The following is a 21,321-nucleotide window of genomic DNA, read 5'->3' as shown; positions in this document are numbered from 1 at the left end:
TGACGCTCTAGAGTATACTTAAGTAGCCGAAACATTGCCGAATTTGCGTACAGAAAACGTGCTCCGGTGCATGCGCGCTCAGCTTGTGTTCTAAACTAATAAACAACGCAAACGCGATCTCTTACTTCCCTATTCACGATATAGTTGCCTTTGTCATGGTCATCGTTGATCGCCATTTCGTGTCAAACTGCAGGGCGGGTGCCTCCGGTCTGCCGTCAGGCTCACGCATTCCTCGCCGCAGGAGGCAGCGGCTGGGCGGTTCGAGGCTGAGGAACCGCCGTGAGTCCGTGCAGTGCTTTCGTCGCGTGGGTGCTGACGGGACGCCGACGCACGTCCCACCTGCCGCATCCTGTCAGCTGGGGACGGAAAGCTTTCACAGGTGAGGTGGAGGAGGACCGTCACCAGAGTTGAGCACATTACCGGCACGTGCGCTTCGATGCCGTCTTTGTTGTGGAGCGCATTAAACAAAGACGCCGAAGCGCTGGTAGAACGCGGGTTCAAGTGCTTGCCGACGCACAGTCTCCTCTATCCTCGGCTCTTGTTCACAGGGGAGGTTCCTCTGGCGTGGGTGAGCAACTGTGGGTGATGTCGAAGGACGTTAGGGTGATGAGTGTGCAAGTTTCCTTGACCTACTCAATGAAAAAAAAAGATTGCGCATACAAGGAAGAGTGGGTTCTTGTATTGTTCTCCTTGCTACTGCACTGCCTCACGACTCTTAAATGGGCCCTGTTCAGGTGTCAACCCTGGAGAAATGAATGAATGAATGAATGAATGAATGAGCTGTTTATCTAGAAAGGGAGGCTCAAGGCCGTTTGTTGGGGAATTTGGTTCCCGCTGGAGAAATGAAACTGCACTCCTTCCTTTACTGAAGTGGAATAAGGAAACGTATACCCTTACAAAAATGGTTTATAAACAGCCTGAAGACTTCTGATAGACTCTATTACGTTCCTATAGATAGTAATTTTTGCCTATTCATAGTCTACAGGCTGTCTAAAGACAAAAGTCTGTCTATATGATTTGTATTGCCTATATGCTGTTCTCTAGGGTTTGTCTATAGATAGTCTATAGACTATAGGCAGAAGTCAATGGACAGTCTATAGACTGCCCAAGGAAACTATTTTAAGGGTTTATCTATATACCTGCATATCGAATCGTAAATTTGAGTGCGCGGCACTTGCAATTTTTCAGATTTACATCCCTTAGTGCCCTTCAGCAGCGGAACCTCTACCAACTTGCACATGACGCCAGGCACCCCATAATCGTGCACCACGCGTAGCTTGCATCGTGCAGGTCCGACCTATAGTTGCCAATAGTGAATTAGACGAACGCAAGGCCTTTCACGATCCTCCCGACCTCCAGCACCGCTTCCATGCCTCTCAAGATCATAATTTCCAGCATCGCACGATCCGGACAAAATCCGACCAGAGTCTGTTTTTTGTAGAACAGCACACACTGATGTAGAACACCATACAGAGGGCTTATAATTTCAGCTCCAGCGGTGCTCGCGGGATCAGCAGCCGATTGCCAAAGCTACTAATTCACCCTACGTTAACAAATCCCCGGAGGTCGAAATTCCTGGAGACCTTCACTACGGCGTCCCTCGTAGCCTGAGTCGCTTTGGGACGTTAAACTCCATAAACTAAAGCACCCTCCACCATTTTCATCAAGTAACCGCCATTGCTGCTTCAGTGTGCGCTACCGACACGCCATCGCGGGGAGCGCCTTCAGAGTGTGAGCGCAGTGTTCTGACTCAATGCTGAGCATTGTTCTTAAGTTCGCAGCGAAAGCAAAAAGTGATGGACCGTCACGTCCTTCGTGACGTCACTCAAAAGCCAGCACTGTTGCCTCAGGGGGGGGGGGGGGGGGGGGGAGGGTGGGAGGGGGGTCCTGCGCGAGATGGGTTCGATATGTTCCATATGTTACCAGTCAGTGCAACGTAGCTGCACTGTCGAAATCTCTGGTATGATGTAGCTGCTGTATTTAAAGCATGTCTGTGCTTTCCTTTTTATTATTAGTGATACGAACTACACCGCTAGGCACAGAGGAATAGATGTTGGTGAAACTATACAGGTCATTTGAATCAAACCGCGCAGATTTTTCACTAGCGGAATGCATGCACTTGTATACGGTGCAGAAAAATGAAAAGTTATTTTGGTGCCCTTTTCCAGAGAGATGCTTTTCCTTGGATGTGGCACCTCGCCGCCTTCTGCCTTCCGGTACGGCGGAGCCTTCTGCCGCAGCGCACGGGTGAGTTAGCGGAGTACGCGATCAAACGATCAGGTCACTAGAAGTGACCTCATACCTATAGCTGCTCGGGATGCGTACGCGTGCGTAAATATTATTTGCTTGCTTTTCGTGTGTTCTCGGGCAACTGTGATGCATGGTCTGGACACTAACAGTTTCAATAGAGGTGCCACTGGTAAGGGTGGAAAACTACGTGTTTCCAGCACTTTTCGGCAATTATTTCTTGATTAGCGGCGAACGAGCACCAAGCAGAAAGCCGACAACGTAGTAGATCGTAAAGGCGCTATAGAAAAACAAATATATACGTTAAAACTGTATGTACGATACTACAAAACTAACGTTACGTGAAATTTAAGAAGCACTCTGACACAGTGTATTTTTGTGACATTCTGGTAACCGTTGCGCCTTTAAAAATCCCTCGGCCTCAACCGCTGTCTCATTTGCAGTAAAATCGCATGCTGAGAATTTTGTTGCGAAAGAAATACTACTCCAGCCAGCGAGCCATTTTGGCTCGTCGCGCACTTAAGCCGTATGCCGTGGCCGACAACGCCGCAGCCACGCTACAACAGATGGCGCCGCCGTCGACGCCGCTGCCATCGCCGCGTGCTCAACCAGATGTGCTCCGCTGAGGTAGAGGGAGAGGTGTCGCCTTGCGGGGTATACATATATATATATATATATATATATATATATATATATATATATATATATATATATATATATATATATATATATATATATATATATATATATATATATGCGCTTCGCCTCAGTAGATTCTAGTTGTTATGGGGAGCACGAAAGAGGCGTAACAATGACAGAACGAAGCGAGGAAGAGACAACGCGCTCAAGAGACGCCAGAAGAACCCGCCTGACGACTCGAGGAGCTTCGTAGTTCCAAAGATGCGGCTAGAAGTCGTGCCACGTCCAGGAGTGACTCTTCAACTGCGGAAGAGACCGCTTTGAGTTCTCGAGAGCGTCGGAATGAGACCGTGCGTAGGCGGTGTGCCGAGTAATCGAAGATTTCGCAATTCAACTAGGGTTAACCAGAGAGAAACCACAGCCAATTTTAACGCGACAGCGTTAAGGATCACGCGTCCCAGAAAGGCCGGTGTCGTCGGTCTTAGGCCATGCGTGAAAAATGGCGCATCTAGGTGGACACCTGAACCACACCGTAAGGAAAGGTATTTTCCTTCCCTGTACTGGTGTGCAGCGAGAATTGAGATGGGCATCATTTCCTTTAATTTAAACCAATTTTTACTTCAATTTTCTTCCCTTACGGCCCGGTTCAGGTGTCCACCGAGATACGTGAGGCAGGTGTCCTTTCCTTAAATTTTCCAAGGGACCACGCGTCGCGCCCGTTCGGGCGTTGGCGTTCCGTGGGTTCCTTGGCAGCGCTGCAACACGCTGTCGCGTCTCACTCTTAACGACGAAGCTTAAGCGTCCTCCAATTTTTTTTTTGCCTAGCGGGAAGTTTTGCAACTGCGCACATCAAGTACGCGCACCGCATGATGCATGCCCAAAATCCTCCGCGCCGAGATCGCGGGGCCAAAGCCGACAGCGCAGGTTTCCATCAAAGGGAGGCGGTGGAACCTGGTGGTGCCATCTGTCGTGTATAGTGTGCCTCCATGCCTGCCACCGCTTGCCTAATAGTGTCATCTGCAGCATCCCAGATGAATGGATGGAAAAAAACTATTTGTGACAAATTTAAAGAGTTGGGCCCTTACGGGTCACTAGGCGCCGTGGTCGATCCTCGGTCCAGGATGTAGCACTTGGCAGGTGTTATCGTGGCTCGGCGTACGAGAAATCGATGCGCTCCCTCGTCCTGGCTGGCCAGCATGTGCTCCCACTGCGTCACACTCGGGTGGTCTATACGAGGCTCTAAGTCTGCCTTAGGGCAGGTCTGTGTGACATGCTCTAGTGTATGTTTACCGTGGCACCACGGACATTTGTCTGCATATTGTGTAGGGAAAATCTTGTGGTTTGTGCAGGTGCGTGTATGTATCGGTTTGTAGTCTGCGCCTGTCTACCGCCTCCTCTTTGGATAGCCTTTTGTGTAGAGGTGGGTAGCGTTTCCGCTGACCCCTGTAATGATCGAGTATGTGTGAGTACGTGGGGGTAACAGGGTCAAAGGTGCCCGTGGTGCAAAGTGTTGAGTCTGCTCGGTTGACGTACCCTCGAGCTAACTCGTCTGCTGTCACGTTACCCCTCATCCCTCGGAACCCATACTATATTATGTTTAGTGTTTGTGTCTTCTCGTCGTGTGTAGAATATGATTGGAGATGCTGTCGATCCTGCCTCTTGTGTACTTTCTGCAGGTTTGTTTAGAGTCCGTCACTATAGGGAGGTTTTGTCCTGTTGCGTTGCCATGCGATATTACCAGAGCAATGGCGACCTCTTCAGCTGCCTCTGTGCTTGGGTTGTTTATCGTTGCGCTGGTTATTTCTTTCCCTCCTTCGTCTGTTACGACGGCGATCGTTTTGCGTTGGTAGCGGTACTTTGATGCGTTCGAGTAGACTGCGCTGAGATCGTCTCTGAATTCTCTTCTGAGTGCTCGGACTATGGCTTGTCTTTCATGGCGTACATTGGGGTCCATGTGTCTGGGTATGGGTCTTACCCGGATGTTGTTTGTTGCTTGTCTTTTTGTGTGCCCAGAGGTAGCCCTAATTTCTCTAATAGGTGTATTCGGTTTTAGTGAGTGTATAGTTGCGCACTACGTTGCGCTTCTCGTAGGTCGTCGAAGGTGTTCGATACTCCCAGTGCCATTAATCTTATCGGTTGGTGTTAATATTAGAAGTCTGAGCGCCGTTTGTACGCTTTGCGTAGTATAGTGTCGATTTGTAGAGTTTCTTGCTTGTTTAGTTCGTTTCGTGGTAGGGGAGACTACGTTACACTGCTCATGACAAGACTGTCTATGAGTATTAGGGTGTCCTGTTCTCTAACCCCCTCTTTTTACTGCTGACTCTTCCTGCGCACGATTCTGGCGACTTCCTCTGTTCTATTCTTAAGAGAGGCGATGGTTTTGCTGCATCGTCCTGTGTCTTGCAGCCACATTCCAAGCACTCTGACTTCCGTTTTCACAGGTGGTGTCTCGTTCCCGAGTTTCAGGGTGATTTGGCAGTCGCATTTCTGTGTACCCTTTTTGAATTTACCTGTTCTGACTTTTCTGCTGAGCCCGATAGTCCTGTGGCCCTGTGTATTGTTCAGTATGATCGATTGCTCTTTGTAGCTGCTCATCTTTTGCTGCTAGGGAGCCCGTGGTTGTCCATATTATGTCATCCGCATGCATTACGTAGCTGATGTTTTCTATTTCGTCGAGTACTTTCGCGAGTCAGCACCCCGCAGTTACTATTAAATGTTAGTAAATATTACTGAGCCTTGCGAGATGCCCTTGTTTGAAACCGTGAAGCTTTCTGATCTTGTGTTTCCGATGCCTATCGTAGCCGTTCGCTCCCTCAAGAAGGCTTTGATGTATCGGAAGGCTCTGTTTCCACAGTTTATGTTATTGAGACCTTCCGTGATGGCTGCACGCCCCACGTTATCGAAGGCTCCCTTTATGTCGAGCGCTATTACTGTGTGTTCTCCACTTTTTGGTATTTCACTGAGGGCTGCCTCCTTTGATTGTAGGAGTACGTCTTGCGTGGACAGTCCCCTTCTGAAGCCAAACATGGCATCAGGGTAATTGTCCCCCATGCAATCTGTGAATCTCTCATTGACCACTCACTCGTATATCTACCCTAGGCATGAGGTCAGGGAGGTTGGTCTGGGGTTTTTGATTTGGAGCCTTTTGCCAGGCTTGGGTATCATAATTACCTCTTCATGTTTCCATTCCGCCGGCACGATTCCTTTTTCCCAGATTTCGTTTAGGTACTTGGTAAGTTCGGTGATGGCCGTGTCTCCCATGCTTCTAATGGCAGCGTTATTTATTCTGTCCTTTCCTGCTGCCGTATTTTGGCTTCCCCAATGGCTGCCTTTACTTCCTCCTGGGTGAATGGCCTATCCATCTCGGGGTTGTCTTCTCCTGTGTATTCTTGGTCTTGCCTTGGGTGCGTGGTTGTGCCGTAGCATTTATCCCTCAGTGCCTGTGTTTATTGGTCTTCCGTTCCGGGAAAGGTGTGGATTAGTCTTCCATGGACTTGCCGCTTTACGTTTTGGTTTTTGTTGGGTCTATCAAGGCTCTTAGCGTATTCCATGTTCAGGCCATGCCTGGTAAACTGTTGCCAGTTTTGCTTGGCGATGTTGTCTGCGTGCTCTGATGCCTTCTTGGTTGGTTGGGCGATCTTCAGTTTGAGTTTCCTGTGGTATTTTTGCTGCCTCCATCTCCTGATAAGGCTCCTTCGTGCTTCCCATAGGTGAAGAAGGTTGCTGTCTACGTCTGAGTTTTGCTCCATGAGATGATTACGGGCTTGCGTCATGCTCGGCCAAAACGGGCCGGTACAGTTGTTAAAATTACTACGAGAGAAAATTTATCTTAATATGGGAGCTCAGTGCGCAGTTTCATGGCAAACGAGCCAGCGGTCGAAGCGTGAAGATTTCACCGCGATAGCGTTAAAGTAATCGTTGTGGCGAAAGCCCGAGATCCGGCTGCGTGACGACAATTCACATTGTCCAAGAGGGTCGTGACGTCACAGCCACAGGACAATCGAAGATAATCAATTGTCCAGAAAAGTTGTCCAGCAGGGACTCGAACCTTGGGTCTTAATCGGGACGCGCTATTCCTCGACCAGAGAGGAGCTAGAGTTGAGTGCGATATAAGGTATTGTGTGGGTTCAGAGAGAAATGAGAGCACGCAGCAATGCATCTAATAAATTAATATAACCAAATAACGTCAACAACTAATGGCGACAATTAGTATAGCCTATACGCACGAGCAGCCGAAAGCCGCTTGACCAATCGTAGCGACGGAACTAAGCACGGTGGAGTATAGGCCGCAGCGCCAAGAGGTGGCGCGCGAGATGCAGCCTGTGATTGCACTCTTAAGCGACTTAAAGGGGCTCTGAAACACCTTCCAAGGAATCGTTGTCAATGCCAACGCCAATGGAGACAACGAACGCCCACAGCCAATGAAGACAACGAACGCCCACAGCATTCGCTTTGTATATATCCTGGATTAGCTGAGCTAATCCACATTCATTTTGAAGCGGTAGCTTTCTCAGCGAACGGTAGCGGACGTTGTCGTCTGACTCTCGCAGCGGGTGCTCGCAAGACACCAGCAACTCCCGGTGGAGCCGTCGTCTGCAGCCAGGCAGCTAGTTGTGTGGAATATGCATGCGTCACGTATTATGGCGACTGGCAGCCGGCATCCAGACCAGCACCCTATGAATTCCACTACACCTAACAGGTGAGGATTGGTTGGCGGTTTAAACCTTCATTTTTGTTTAAAGAGACCGATAATTTTGGTTGTGAGAGCTTTCGTTTCAAAGATGCCCAGGACAACAGCTAACTCTGACCGTCAAGTGGAATTTGTTGAGTCCGGCATATAATTTGGCATCCAATGATTTCACTGATATTCCTTTGTGTAGCGATAGCTACATTACGGTGGCATTTCGAGCCTTCAGCGTGGCTGCGCCGCCACGCTGTCACGTGGTTGGTCACGTGGTGCGGAGCAGCTGCCGGCGGTGCGGCGCCGTGAATGGTTTGGTTTATGGGGGTTTAACGTCCCTAAGCGACTCAGGCTATGAGGGACGCCGTAGTGAAGGACTCCGGAAATTTCGACCACCTGGGGTTCTTTAACGTGCACTGACATCGCACAGTACACGAGCCTCTAGAATTTCGCCTCCATCGAAATTCAACCGCCGCGGCCGGGATCGAACCCGCGTCTTTCGGGCCAGCAGTCGAGCGCCATAACCACTCAGCCACAGCGGCGGCTGCGGCGCCGTGACTGATCACATGGTTCGTCACATGGTTGGTCACGTGACCAAGTTCCACTCAGCCACCTGTAGCTATCGCGTCACTTCAGGTGTAACCAAAGCTAAACCACCCCCAATTTTTTCAGTTTCGACAGCTGTACGGTGGCCATATGTACGGCGTAGGGAACGAGTTCTGGTGACATTGAGGTCACAAGACGTATACAAATTCAGTGATGTAATAGCTGTCTGTTTATTTCCTGTCATTGTGTCTCTCCTATGCCTAATATATAATCAAGATGCCTAATATATTATCTAGTGCATGTCCACCAAGCGCGAATACTCGATGCGCAAAGTATGTTCTAATGTACGTCCAGCAAACACGAATATTGGATGCACAAACCGTATCAATTAATATTGCCCATATATCTTTCTCTGGCAGCTTTAGTGCCGCATTCGAACATAAGAAAAGACAATCTTAAGATGCGTGCCATATGGAATGAATTTATTAGTTTTTCATTGGCAATTAAAGAGCTTTTTGGCTATAATGTGGAACATTGATAATGCGAAACATTGCCTTCGTTTGTGATTTAACCAAGAGGTAGTGGTGGTTTTGTGATCCGGTGACCTTGAGGAAAGCGCGAGAGGCGTGCAGAAACAGTCACTTGCTACGCCACACGTGTTCTCGGAGCTCTCCCACACTTTTCCTTTGCTAAACTCCCTCCTTAATTATTGGCTTCGGCAAAATACACACTTGTTCATGAGGCCGAATATGCAGGAATGCGGCTAGTAGTCCTACTGCGTTATTAAAGGCTCTTCTGCCGCTTTGTTATTAAGTTGTAAAGCATACTGTTACCTGTGCATTTTTTGCGAATCAGAAGCTTAATTCCTACATATTCCAAAATGCTAACGCATACGTGCGGCGCATTTGCTTGCAAACTGAGTAGTTAAAACTAGGCAAACTAGACAGGCAGCTTTACAGGGAAGGCAGTTACCCAAAATCGTGCTGAGCGAAGTGCATACCGTAGCAGACGACGGCTCAGGCCGTTCGGCGTGAGTGGGCGCGCGGTAGTGTCACGTGACCACACTTAAAAAAAAAAATCTTCAATCACTTTTTTTCGCATATAGGGCGCATGAGAAAGGCAACACAAACATATTTACTGGCCTGAAAGGTTATGTATGAGCACAAAAAGCCACAACGGGAAACTCATGCCAGCCTCACCTAACGGCACCTATTGGTACTTAGTAGTACCAGTAATACTCGCTGCTCCGCATAGGGCGCGGTAGCGCGGTCTTCGATAGGGTGCCTCGATGCGCGCGCGCTCCGCTGAGGGCTGAGGGCGCGCGCGCATCGAGGCACCCTAGTCTTCGACTCGGCGCGTTTCCTCAGCTTTAGCTTAGCCAGCGGTAGCGCTGAAGTTGGCGGTTTGTTGGGTTCTGGCGGCCTACCACACAATACTTTTGCGTGTTCTACCATTTCTGCGCTCCACATATGGCTCGACATACATCAAAAGTATGTGCGATAGCCCTGTTTGCATAGCGGTTTCATTCCATGTGTTCGACATGTCATGCAGCCGTTTTCTGTCAGTTGACTAACTATTTGATTGAAAATCCTTAGACCTTACTTCTTTGTTGCAGCATCGGACGATTTGTGCTGAGCTATTCAAGACAATCCTTGTCTTTAGGTAGCGGTGTAGGTTGATTGTAGATGCCCACGAAGGTTAATTGGTGTGTCTGCTGAGTAGCACGGCTTCGTTGCGATGCCGAAACCAAGCAAAGCGCGGTCTGTTCGGAACAAAGCCCGGTGAGAAGTTTAGGCGCTTTTCCAAGCATCGGAAGCGCCGAGCTCTTTGCAGACTCGCTTTACGAGCTCAATTCCATGTCATTCAGGTGAACCGGAAGGCGAAACTCGGCGCGAAGCAAGTGATGCCGACTACTTTGCACTTATTTGTGGCAATGCAAGCGATGCCAGCGGTTCGTCAGACGACTCTTACGCCAGCGTTTTTGAGCAAGCTGCTGATTCTTCGTCAGCATGTTCGTCAGCAGATTCTGCGGTCAGCATGTATGTCCACATGAATTATATGCTTAGCTTTAAATTTTTAAATGTTCAGCACGTTCATTCAAGAAAGACTGTGCGCACGACATCGTGATCTTGAACCGGAAAAGGTATGCGCACGACGCGACCAGCCTTGTGTATGCTCCTAGTTTTTTTTGTGTTATGCAGTTGCAATGAATATTGTTTTAATTTGACAAGTTTTCAATGTCGGTCTTGATCTCTATAAAATATTTTAATGCAAATACGTTAGTTCAATGATGTTGAAGGGACAACGCCTGAATCCTGTACCAGGAGTATTCTTAGGACTGTCATGGTTGACTAGCTGGCCGCGTTCTCATTTCACGGCAAAAGAGGAAAACTGGCTTTCAGTGATCTTCAGATGTGCAGTTGCGTTGTTGGTAAGCATTAGTCAATATTTCTGCATGCGCTTGAGCTCAAACTTTAGATCATCAAGAGTTCGGCGTGAGAGCTTTCTTGGCATTCTTACAAAATTATGGAAATCATAAAATTTCTCCATTGCAATTTATGTACCTTACCTTTAACTGCCACAACCTACTGTTCCCGCTTACCTTGCAAAGGGACAAGAAATGTGCATTTACTGAACACATCACCCGTTATGTCGATTGCAGTTATCGTGGTAGAAAACACATATGCTAAACTTTTCCTCATCCCCAATACACATCACAATGGCTCTCAGACCTCCTTTCTCCCTATGTTCCTTTTAAATGCGACACCTCCAGTGATCCACCACTGGACCTTCGCTCCATTCTCTGGCTCTGTCTTGCATGGACACATAACCCACGTTCTACACATTGCAGTTGCTGCTATGCCTTCCTAGGCTTCCAACTAATCTGCCAGGACACTTTTTCACAACCAAAACATGTGCTGTGTTTTTTGTACTGTCTCTTTGTGCATAAAGCAGTTAGGTGGGCAGAGGAGATTAGGAAGTTTGCGGGGATAACGTGGCCACGGCTTGCAGAGGAGCGGGTTAATTGGCAAAATATGGGAGAAGCCTTTGTCCTGCAATGAACTTCGTACAGGCTGATGATGATATATGCAACCAACTAAAAGTAAAGCTGCTGAAAGTACTTCACATTGGCCGTTCATGCAAGTGTTAAAAATTAGCAGAGCCTAAGGTCACTGTTTTCCCCACGGTTGTAAATTTGCATTTAAGAATTAGCTTGTTGATTTTTCCGCTGCTCTACGGGCAGTGATCTTTGCAGCAGCTAGAACTCTAAACACAGTAATGTAAAACTGAGAAACTTATATTTGTGTTTCTCTTGCTAGCTGCTCTAGAGGCTGTCCACAGCTGCAATGACCATAAAGTGGAAACAGCCATTAAGGATTGGCTGCGTCATGCACCTGTGAGACATCGAGGCTCCTCCGAAAACATAAAATAGTTTGTTTGCTACCTAAATTTTTATGCCCACTGGTTGACTGTAAACATTTTGATAAAGACGGCCTACCGGAAACAGTCAGAATGTGATACATTGTTTCATACATGAGTTTGACTTTTATTCTGGTCATTTATTTTATTTTAACGCAATTGTCTAGCTTCTATGCAACCAAACTTTCATTTTCCTGGAAAACTGCAACATGATGTGTGACTTTATATTTGTTTCTGCTTGCTAAGCCTTGTAAATGTTCATTTAACTGAATGAGTCGACATTCTACTGTGTTGCTGTTGCTTTCTGTGCTGCTTTTTTAAAAATAATTTCTATAAGAGCATAGTCTACCCTCCTCATTTTATAGATGTTTCGTTAAAGCAATGTAGATATGCAACTGTAATGTACACAAGTGAAAACTGTTTCAATTTCAGCTTAGTTTAAGTTATCTTTCTGAGCTGCTGGTAACTAATTGCAGTCTGGCCCCATTATGTGGAAAGTTGTGGCTTGCTGATTGTGCTAACACGTGGTGTCCATGATATTGCTTCTGGAATTGGAGAATGGTTTTCAGTAGGAATAATCAATGTCTGTTACCTACTTTAGTTTATCAGCTGTCTTGCCATATTGGTTTCTTTTCCCTGGAAGGGATGACTTAGAAGCTTGAGAACTAATGTCACCATAATTTTTTGAGTAGATATACATTTTATATAAATGCTGGCTGTCAGGTTACTTTTTGCATCAAGTTTTTAGAGCATTAAATTTTTGTGCAGCCAAGTAGTGGCCATCTGTCACCATCGGAGCCATTGCAGCCCCAGCCTGCGACGAAATCACCATGCTTTCTACCGACCCTATATTCTCACAACCAGGCTTTGAGAGTTGCCCAGACACGCACTTCTCATCTACTGTGCTAACCTTTTGCTTAAGAAAGCTCTAGTCTAGTCTCACCTGTATTCATGGGCGTCTTAAACAAGACGCACCCTAAGTTGCTTAGCTATGTAAGTGACAAAAGAGCTATATGACAATTAAGTCTCATGTAAAAAGGCTGCTTGTCAGCATCTGAAGCTGAAAAAGCTCAGTGAATAACTGCATATGCTTGTTTTCTTTAATATGACATTTTACCACCCTGTGCTAGTTTTATTTGTTATGGCTTTTGACATTTTTGCCACCCTGTGTTAGCTTTATTTGTTAAGGCGTTTCTGATGCAGATATTCTAACTGAAAAGCATTGATGCTAAGTAACTTGTCATTGTTGGTTAAACTGGTGGAGTTATATTATTAAAGCCATTTATTTTTCCTTCCTTAATTTAGTGCACACTCTACTGAGTGTAAGCATCAGCAAGAGGAATGTATTGTGCTTCAGCAGCTATCGACTGTTGCTCTGCAATGCTGCATAGTTGTACTATCAGGAGCAAAAGTTCGTGGGACATCGGTGTGCGGCAAAACATTTATTCCGGCACAGTAGCGTAATCCACCCACCTGATCTGTATGGAAGCTTTCTCCTCTGTTAACTACAATAAGTTTTGTTCTCAGAACTCGGCCTCCCGCAAACTGTTATAGACACCGTAGTGGGACCAAGTGTATAGTGTCTAGAACCGTAGTGTGTTGCTCTTATTTTCAGTAAAGCACACTCAAGGCTAGCAGGCAGCTTAAGTCAGCAACATAAATTCGTGTGATGCTATTGTGTGTGTAGTTTATTTCTATTGAGGTGAAATTCATGGCAGAGTAACCATTTGTATCAAATGACAGTACACCTGTTTTCATACGTATGAGGTACATAAGACATCTATGTAGCATTTGTGGCCACCCAGTGGATGCGACAAATATCCAACTACGAGGTTTAGTGCAGATCTATTACTACAGGTACAGAGGCACCTTTGGTGATCTGTTGAATATCTTCAGTGTGTTCCATGGACAAATTAGGATATCCATTAGAAGTACGCTATGTGATGATGATACACCTTATGGATATTCCCTGGATGCGACAAATATCCAACAATTTGATCTAATGCACATCCTATGCTAGAGGTACCGATGCATTTCTGATGATCAGTGGAACATCTCCAGTGTGTTCTGTGCACTAATTGGGATGTCTATAAGAAGTGCACAATATCCAGCACTACGCATTCTTAGGATGTTCAAAGGGCATATCTGGTTATCTGGGGTTGTGCAGAAAGTTCGCAGACTGAACGATTTCAGGGGAAAATGCTCGCTGCAAATCATTTTTATAGGTTTTCACCAACATATCAACCTGCTGTGCCAGAGAGGCCTCGCTCCCAACTTCTGTCAGCAATTTTAAGGATCCGAACCTTTCGCAGAGTTCAGTGTAGGCAGCCTTTCGCACTCGCAAAGCAGAGCCTAGACTGTCAAGTACAATGTTGTAGGTCTCTGCAACAAACTTTTTTCTACCTTGCAGCGCACTATCGCTTTTTCCGTCCGGGTGCTTGATCCCGATAACATCCTGATAACATTGATTGGTACTTAGCGTGCGTGCTCTCTCTTCGAAGGTATCAAAGAGAGGTCGCAACGAAATAACAAAGCCTTCTAGAGAGCTCAGCTGGTCTACAGAAGTTGAAATCTCTACGCCTGGCTCCATGGTTTCACTCCAGAAAATTGCCATGAATGCTGTCTCTAGTTTTCTCATTTTCTTGATGAGAGAGTGCACTTTGTTCCTAGTGTCACCGTTTTTTCCTCGTTCTTTGATATAGCTTCGACGCAACACAAGACTGCATTGAAATTTTTCAGAATGGCCTCACATGATTCAGCGTGTCTTGACCACCTGGTCTCAGAGAGACTTTTAACAAGCTGCTGGCCAGTTCCGCCCATGCTGTCCAAAAGATACCTCCATCGCTTAGGTTAGGCAGCAAGGTACACATAAAATCTCTGAATTACAATGAAAAATTTGACTGCCTCAAGGCAACTGTCAACGCTACACCACAAAGTCCAGTGAATAACCAGCACACGGGACGTAGACTGTCAATTCGTTCAAGTGTCGTATTCGAGCTTGCAGTCCTTTGTATTTTCCTGACATATTACTCGCATTACCATAAGCTTGGCTCCTGCAATCATCAATTGAGATGCCATTGGTCGTCAAGAGGGACATCACGGTATCGAAAAGATACAAGCCGGTATGCGATTCGATTGGAACAAATCCAAGAAAGCGTTCGTACGCTTTCCCATGTAAATAGTATCGTAAAACAACTGACAGCCGCTCAACGTGAGTAAGGTGTGGAGTCGAATCAACAATTAAAGAGAAGTATTTTGCGTGTTTCACTTCGTCAACGAGACATTCCTTGATAGCCTTTGCCATATGCTCGACAACTTCATCAAATGGTTTTTGACAGATACGATGGGTGACCTTTTCCTTTGTTCATGTAGCATTTGATGTGCTCCTCTAGAAAGGAATCAAACTTGGCAATGGCCTCAAGCACTCCCACATAATTACCATTTCTCGGTGAACTAAAAATCTCCTCACTACCCCTAAACGCTAGGTAGTGCTCAGCTAGAAGCTTAATTACGATGACTACGCGCTTCAACACACCTGTCCAGTAAGTGGTCTCAGTGGCAAAATACTTAATCAGCTCCTTGTCAATTGTGCTGCTCGAGTTAGAGCGGGCGAACCATGCTGCCACGCAGTTCCGGTGCTCGGCGCTTTTTTCATGTGCGCAAACCTTTCCCTCTGCTCTTTTCCAATCAGAAAAGCTGTGCGTGGTGAAAGCACTGGGGTTGCTTGAAATCGAAAATACTTTGCACATGAAACAGTAAACAAAATTTTCGCACTCCGAGTACATTAACCAGTGTCGCTCGTACACCTCCTCACTTACAGCCTTTCGCATAAAAAGATGAGGTGACATATATGTTTCTGAGTTTTTTATTGCCTTTCGGAAGACTGAAAATTTTCTCCCCGAATTTCAAAATACAATGGCCCTTTCTCAAGGCATACACTCCGAAAGCTCTCAGCAAATGTCCGGCCACTTAGCAGGCTCACTTCGGAGAATCTTCCAACGTACCTCTTGCTGCGGGGGTATCTGTATTTCTCTGTTGCCGCAACGAGAAGCCGTCTCATTCGTCCTCTCGAGGCACGCCTTGTAAGTGGGAACATGATTATTTGAAGCCAAGGTAACAGGAAAAAAGTGAGTCGGTTCTTGGAGTGTTGTTTACTGGCACTTGTCAGTAGAAGGAGGTTCATTGCAGAGGTTTGGCACCTGTTGATCAGCAGTAGTGGAAATCGGGCGTGGCGGACCGCACACCTGGAGCTCTGTGGCATGGGCCCGGCCGAATAGCATAGACATTGCTGACTCAAAAACAGGACAGGGCTCGGTTAGCGTTGGTTGCTCAGAAATATGGACGACCGAGGTTGGCCCCGTTTTCACAGGATCCAGACAAGCAAGATGAGTCAAACCTTGCTTCTTGCCAGGAAACCGTGGTGATGGAGTTGGCAAGTCCTCCACAGAAGCACAGTCGGTATTATTGGGAGTTTGACATGGACTCTGAGTAGAGCGATCATACTGCTCCGCGGAAGCTGCATTCAGTAGGTAATTTGTCATCTTTGGTAGCTTTTTTTCACGCTCTTCTCTTTCTAACTTTGCCTTCCGTTTAGAAGCACCACTTTGATGCTCCGTACCGAGCATTTTCGCATGAATGGATGCTAATTGTTCAATGCACCAGGCACTTCGTCAATCCGACGCGACCGCAGGTGTGCAAAGGTTGCCGTCCCGATAACTGGCACACGCTGCCTGGATGGTGCGTGGCTGACCGAGAGTGGTGCGTCTCCAGGGAGCTCCTCAGCGGGCGGGCTTATGCAAGCTTAACCGGCAGCTCAGGGCTGAATCGCAGGCCGCGATCAACTTCCTTTAATAGACGCGCGCCATGTCTGTCTGTTACTAGCGCCAAAGCAGGCGTTCACATACACATAGTTCCTTGTACAAATTCCTTCCTTCTCCGCACAAACTCACTCCTCCAGTTCCGGTCTCGTCTTCTTATTGGCTAGGAGCAATTGTCTGTTTTGGGAGGTTCTCGATTTTTCTTTCACCCTGTCAACGCTGACCGTGAGTCGAAAGGGAAAAGGGGAGAGGGTGACTCCTAGCGCGTGCGAAGTTACGTGCGCTCCGTCGCCTCTGAGTCATCTTTTTTGACTTCTTTCTGGAAAGTTTGGCGGCCAGTCTGACCTACTTTTCCCGTCGAGCGCGCATGAGGGTGTGCACCCACTAGGCAGGAATGGACCCTGGAGACGCCTTTGTGTCCAGCTCTCCAACTTCCCCCTTCATCATCATCATCATCAGCCTTACTACACCCACTGCAGGGCAAAGGCCTCTCCCATGTCTCTCCAATTAACCCTATCCTTTGCCAGCTGCATCCACCCTTTGCCTGCAAACTTCTTAATCTCCTCCGCCCATCTAACCTTCTGCCGCCCCCTGCTACGCTTACTTTCTCTTGGAACCCACTCCGTTACCCTTAAAGACCAGCGGTTATCTTGCCTTTGCATTACATGCCCTGCCCAAGCCCATTTCTTTCTCTTGATTTCGACTAGGATGTCATTAACCCGTGTTTGTTCCCTCACCCACTCTGCCCGCTTCCGATCTCTTAACGTTACACCTATCATTTTTCTTTCCATGGCTCGCTGCGTTGTCCTTAACTTAAGCTGAACTCTTTTCGTTAGCCTCCACGTTTCTGCCCCGTAGGTGAGTACCGGTAAGATTATGCTGTTGTACACTTTCCTCTTGAGGGAAATTGGTAAACTGCCACTCATGATCTGCGAGAATTTGCCATATGCGCTCCACCCCATTCTTATCCTTCTAGTTATCTCCCTCTCATGATCCGGATCAGCTGTCACTACCTGCCCTAAGTAGACGTATTCCGGCACAATTTCCAGGCTCTCGCTGCCAATTGTGAACTGTTGTTCTCTTGCTAGGCTGTTGAACATTACCTTGGTTTTCTGCATGTTAATTTTTAGACCCATCGTTCTGCTCTGCCTGTCTAACTCGTTGTTCATGATTTGCAGTTCACCTCCTGAGTGACTCAGCAAGGCAATGTCATCAGCAAATCTCAGATTATTTAGGTATTCTCCATTTATTCTTATTCCCAACTGTTCCCAATTCAGGCCTCGAAATACCTCCTGCAAACATGCGGTGAACAGCATTGGCGAGATCGTGTCTCCTTGCCTGACGCCCTTCCTTATTGGAATTTTATTGCTGACTTTATGGAGGACTATAGTAGCTGTGCAGTTGCTATATATATCTTCCAGTATGTTGACATAAGGCTCTTCTACCCCCTGATTACGCAATGCCTGTATGAATGCTGAGGTTTCCACTGAGTCGAATGCTTTCTCGTAATCAATGAAAGCTATATATAGAGGTTGGTTATATTCTGCGCTTTTCTCTATCACCTGATTGATAGTGTGAATATGATCTATTGTGGAATATCCTTTACGAAAGCCTGCATGATCATTTGGTTGATTAAAGTCTAACGTTGCCCTGACTCTATTAGCGATCACCTTAGTAAACACTTTGTAGGCAACGGATAGTAAGCTGATCGGCCTGTAATTTTTCAAGTCCTTGGCGTCTCCCTTCTTATGAGTTAAGATAATGTTTGCATTCTTCCAAGCTTCTGGTACAGTCGAGGTCATAAGGCATTGCGTATACAGGGTGGCTAGTTTTTCTAGCACGATGTCCCCTCCATCCTTCAACAGATCTGCGGTTACCTGATCCTCCCCAGCTGCTTTTCCCCTTTTCATTGCTTCTAAGGCTTTCTTCATCTTTCGTTACTGGCGGGATGACGCATTGCTGTGCACTGCTGTCTTTCTCATTAGCGCTCTGATTACATTGGCTACTGTACAGGTCTGTGTAGAACTCTTCGGCTACATTAACTATCTTATCCATATTGCTAATGACATTGCCCTGCTTGTCTCTTAATGCATACATCTGGTTTTTACCTATGCCTAGTTTCCTCTTCACTGTTTTTAGGCTACCTCCGTTCTTTATAGCATGCTCGATTCTCTCCATAATAAACTTCCTTATGTCGGCTACCTTGCGCTTATTAACTTTGATAGCTCCGTTAGTTCTATTCTATCCGTAGTGTTAGATGCCTTCATGTTTTGGCGCTTCTTAATCAGATCTTTCGTCACCTGAGATAGCTTCCCGGTATCTTTTCGAACTGTCCTACCGCCTATTTCTACTGCGCACTCCGTAATTATTGATGTCAGGTTATCGTGCATTGAATGAACATCAAGTTCATCTTCCTCAGTTAAAACCGAGTATCTGTTTTGCAGCGCTATCCTAAACTCCTGTGCTTTCCCTCTTACGGCTAACTCGTTAATGGTCTTCTTCTTCGCTAGCTTCTTCCGTTCCCTCTTCAAGTCAAAGCTAATTCTAGACCTTACCATTCTATGGTCGCTGCAACGCACCCTTCCGAGGACGGCCACATCCTGAATGATGCCAGGTTTAGCGCATAGTATGAAGTCGATTTCATTTTTAATCTCACCATTGGGGCTCTTCCACGTCCACTTCCTGTTTTCTCGTTTGCGGAAGAAGGTATTCATGATCTGTAAATTATTTCTATCCGCGAATTCGACTAACAACTCTCCCCTGCTATTTCTAGAGCCTATCCCATAGTCACCTACCGCGTGGTCGTCAGCCTACTTCTTGCCCACCTTCGCATTTAAGTCGCCCATCAGTACAGTGTACTGCGATTTTACTCTATTCATTGCTGATTCTACGTCCTCATAGAAGCTTTCAATGCTCTGGTCATCATGGCTGGATGTGGGTGCGTAGGCCTGCACCACTTTCAGCTTGTACCTCCTATTCAGCCTAATTACTATAGCTGCTACCCTCTCGTTAATACTGAAGAACTCCTCTACGTTGCCGGCTATATCCTTATTAATGAGGAAACCCACACCTAGTTCTCGTCTATCCTCTAACCCGCGATAGCACAGTATGTGTCCGTCCTTTAGTACTGTATATGCCTCTCCTGTCCTCCTAACTTCGCTAAGCCCTATCACATCCCATTTAATTCCCGCAAGTTCCTCGAACAGCACTGCTTGGCTAGCCTCACTAGCTAAAGTTCTCAACTTCCCCCTTCACTCGTCCTCAACCCTAGCCCGACAGTGAACATTCCATCCCCCACGGCACGCGGACAAGAGCACATGTGACGTCTTCTTTCCTTTTCTGCCTAGACTCAGCCATCAGATTCGTAGTCATCTGCTGTCGGACTCATCCTCCCCCGCCCAAATTACCGTCACGCTAAAGGAATGTTGAATGGGAGGTGCTGTTGGGTACTGCAGCACATCCTTTCTATGAGAAGGACAGTGGCGGAACTATTCGAGAGGTGGAGGTTGGTGTGGTGGTAACGAGGGGCAAGGGAGATGTAGGTCTTCATCCCACATTACATGTTTTTGGTGGTTCCCCCTTGCCCCTCCTCTCCAGGCAGCACTAGACAGACGGAACCACGAAAACTCTTCCAAGCAAACGCACCTCATTTCGTAAGAAAGAGGGCCCCGCCGGGGTGGCGGGCAATTGCTTCCTGTTTTTGCAGCTCGACAAGCTCTCCCCAAATGATCAGGCTAAACGCATGCTGTTACATTAGGCGGGGTGCCACGTCTGCTCGCTCTGGTTTTCTCGCTTCATACATGTCACTCGAAGTTCCGTTGCCCATGGTTTCACATTCTAAGCAGGTTAGAATGAATGGGCCCCCTTCTCCTACTGTCCGAGGTGAGGGCCTGGGCTCCAGACCCCTCAGCACCCCCCCCCCCTTTATCCCAGCGCTGTATCTATGCGTGGTCCCTTGTTTCAACAAGGTTGTACGATGCAGCTGTGGTGAAATTGTTAAACAGGCACGCACGGACACCATTTGCCCCAGCTACGTCAAATCACACGTCGCTTATGCTTCGCGCTTCTCTATTCTCTGTCTTTGATATCGCTTGCGTTGACTCGTGCAGTGATTATAACAGCTAAAGTAGAGCCTTTTGTTTTGTGATTGTTGCTGTTCTGTCTTTACCGCTCGCTGCCTTCTTTGAGCGTAGCTTTCTCTATTCCTTTTTTACAGCATGACAGTAGGCATACAGTGTCAAAGATACAAAGCAGCTCCGTATGTTGTGTTGTGTCCATTATTCTGTGTGCGGTCCATTGCGCTGTAACCATGCAATCCGAAAAGTAACTCGCCCAAAACGTTTGTAAATTTATCGCAGCGATAGATGCCTCGGAAAGTTTCGCACGGTCTTTCTTGTGGCGACCACTCAAGTTGGAACTACCACTTGGAGAGAAGTAGCAGTGACACCACGTTCAACATAACAGGGCGTGTTCTGAAGTGCCCTGTAACAGTGGGACCTGTAGTAATTTTGCCAGTAGAGTGTAAACAGAGGACACCGGCTGTAGCAGTTCAGGGGATCCTCTGCTTGTGTTGTCATTATCGTGGCTGACCGCTATTCTGTGTCATATTGCAGGCGGCTCCCTCGGTCTCCCGTCAGGCTCATGCATTGCTCGCCACCCAGGGCAGTGAAGGGGGCTCGGGGAGCAGCACAGCGAGCTCCTAGCTGCCGTGCCTTCGTCACGTGGGTGTCAGCTGCGACGCCATCGCAAGTGCCAACAGCCCCGTCTACTCGGCAGGTTGCAAGTGGAGGAGAGACTAGGGTGTCTCGGGTGAGGAAGAGCGTGGCCATGATTGGCCCATGCCTTTCATTGAAATCGCAGTTGTCTAAGAAGCAAAAAAAAAATTAAAAGTGCACTTCAGTTTTCTTATGTGCGGAAATGCGAAAGCATTTCGAGTTGTGCCGTCTTCTCTTTCACTTAGTAATGCAATTA

Source organism: Amblyomma americanum, chromosome 9 (assembly GCF_052857255.1).
Source record: "Amblyomma americanum isolate KBUSLIRL-KWMA chromosome 9, ASM5285725v1, whole genome shotgun sequence".
Lineage (NCBI taxonomy): Eukaryota > Metazoa > Arthropoda > Arachnida > Ixodida > Ixodidae > Amblyomma > Amblyomma americanum.
This window is presented reverse-complemented; position numbering follows the sequence as displayed.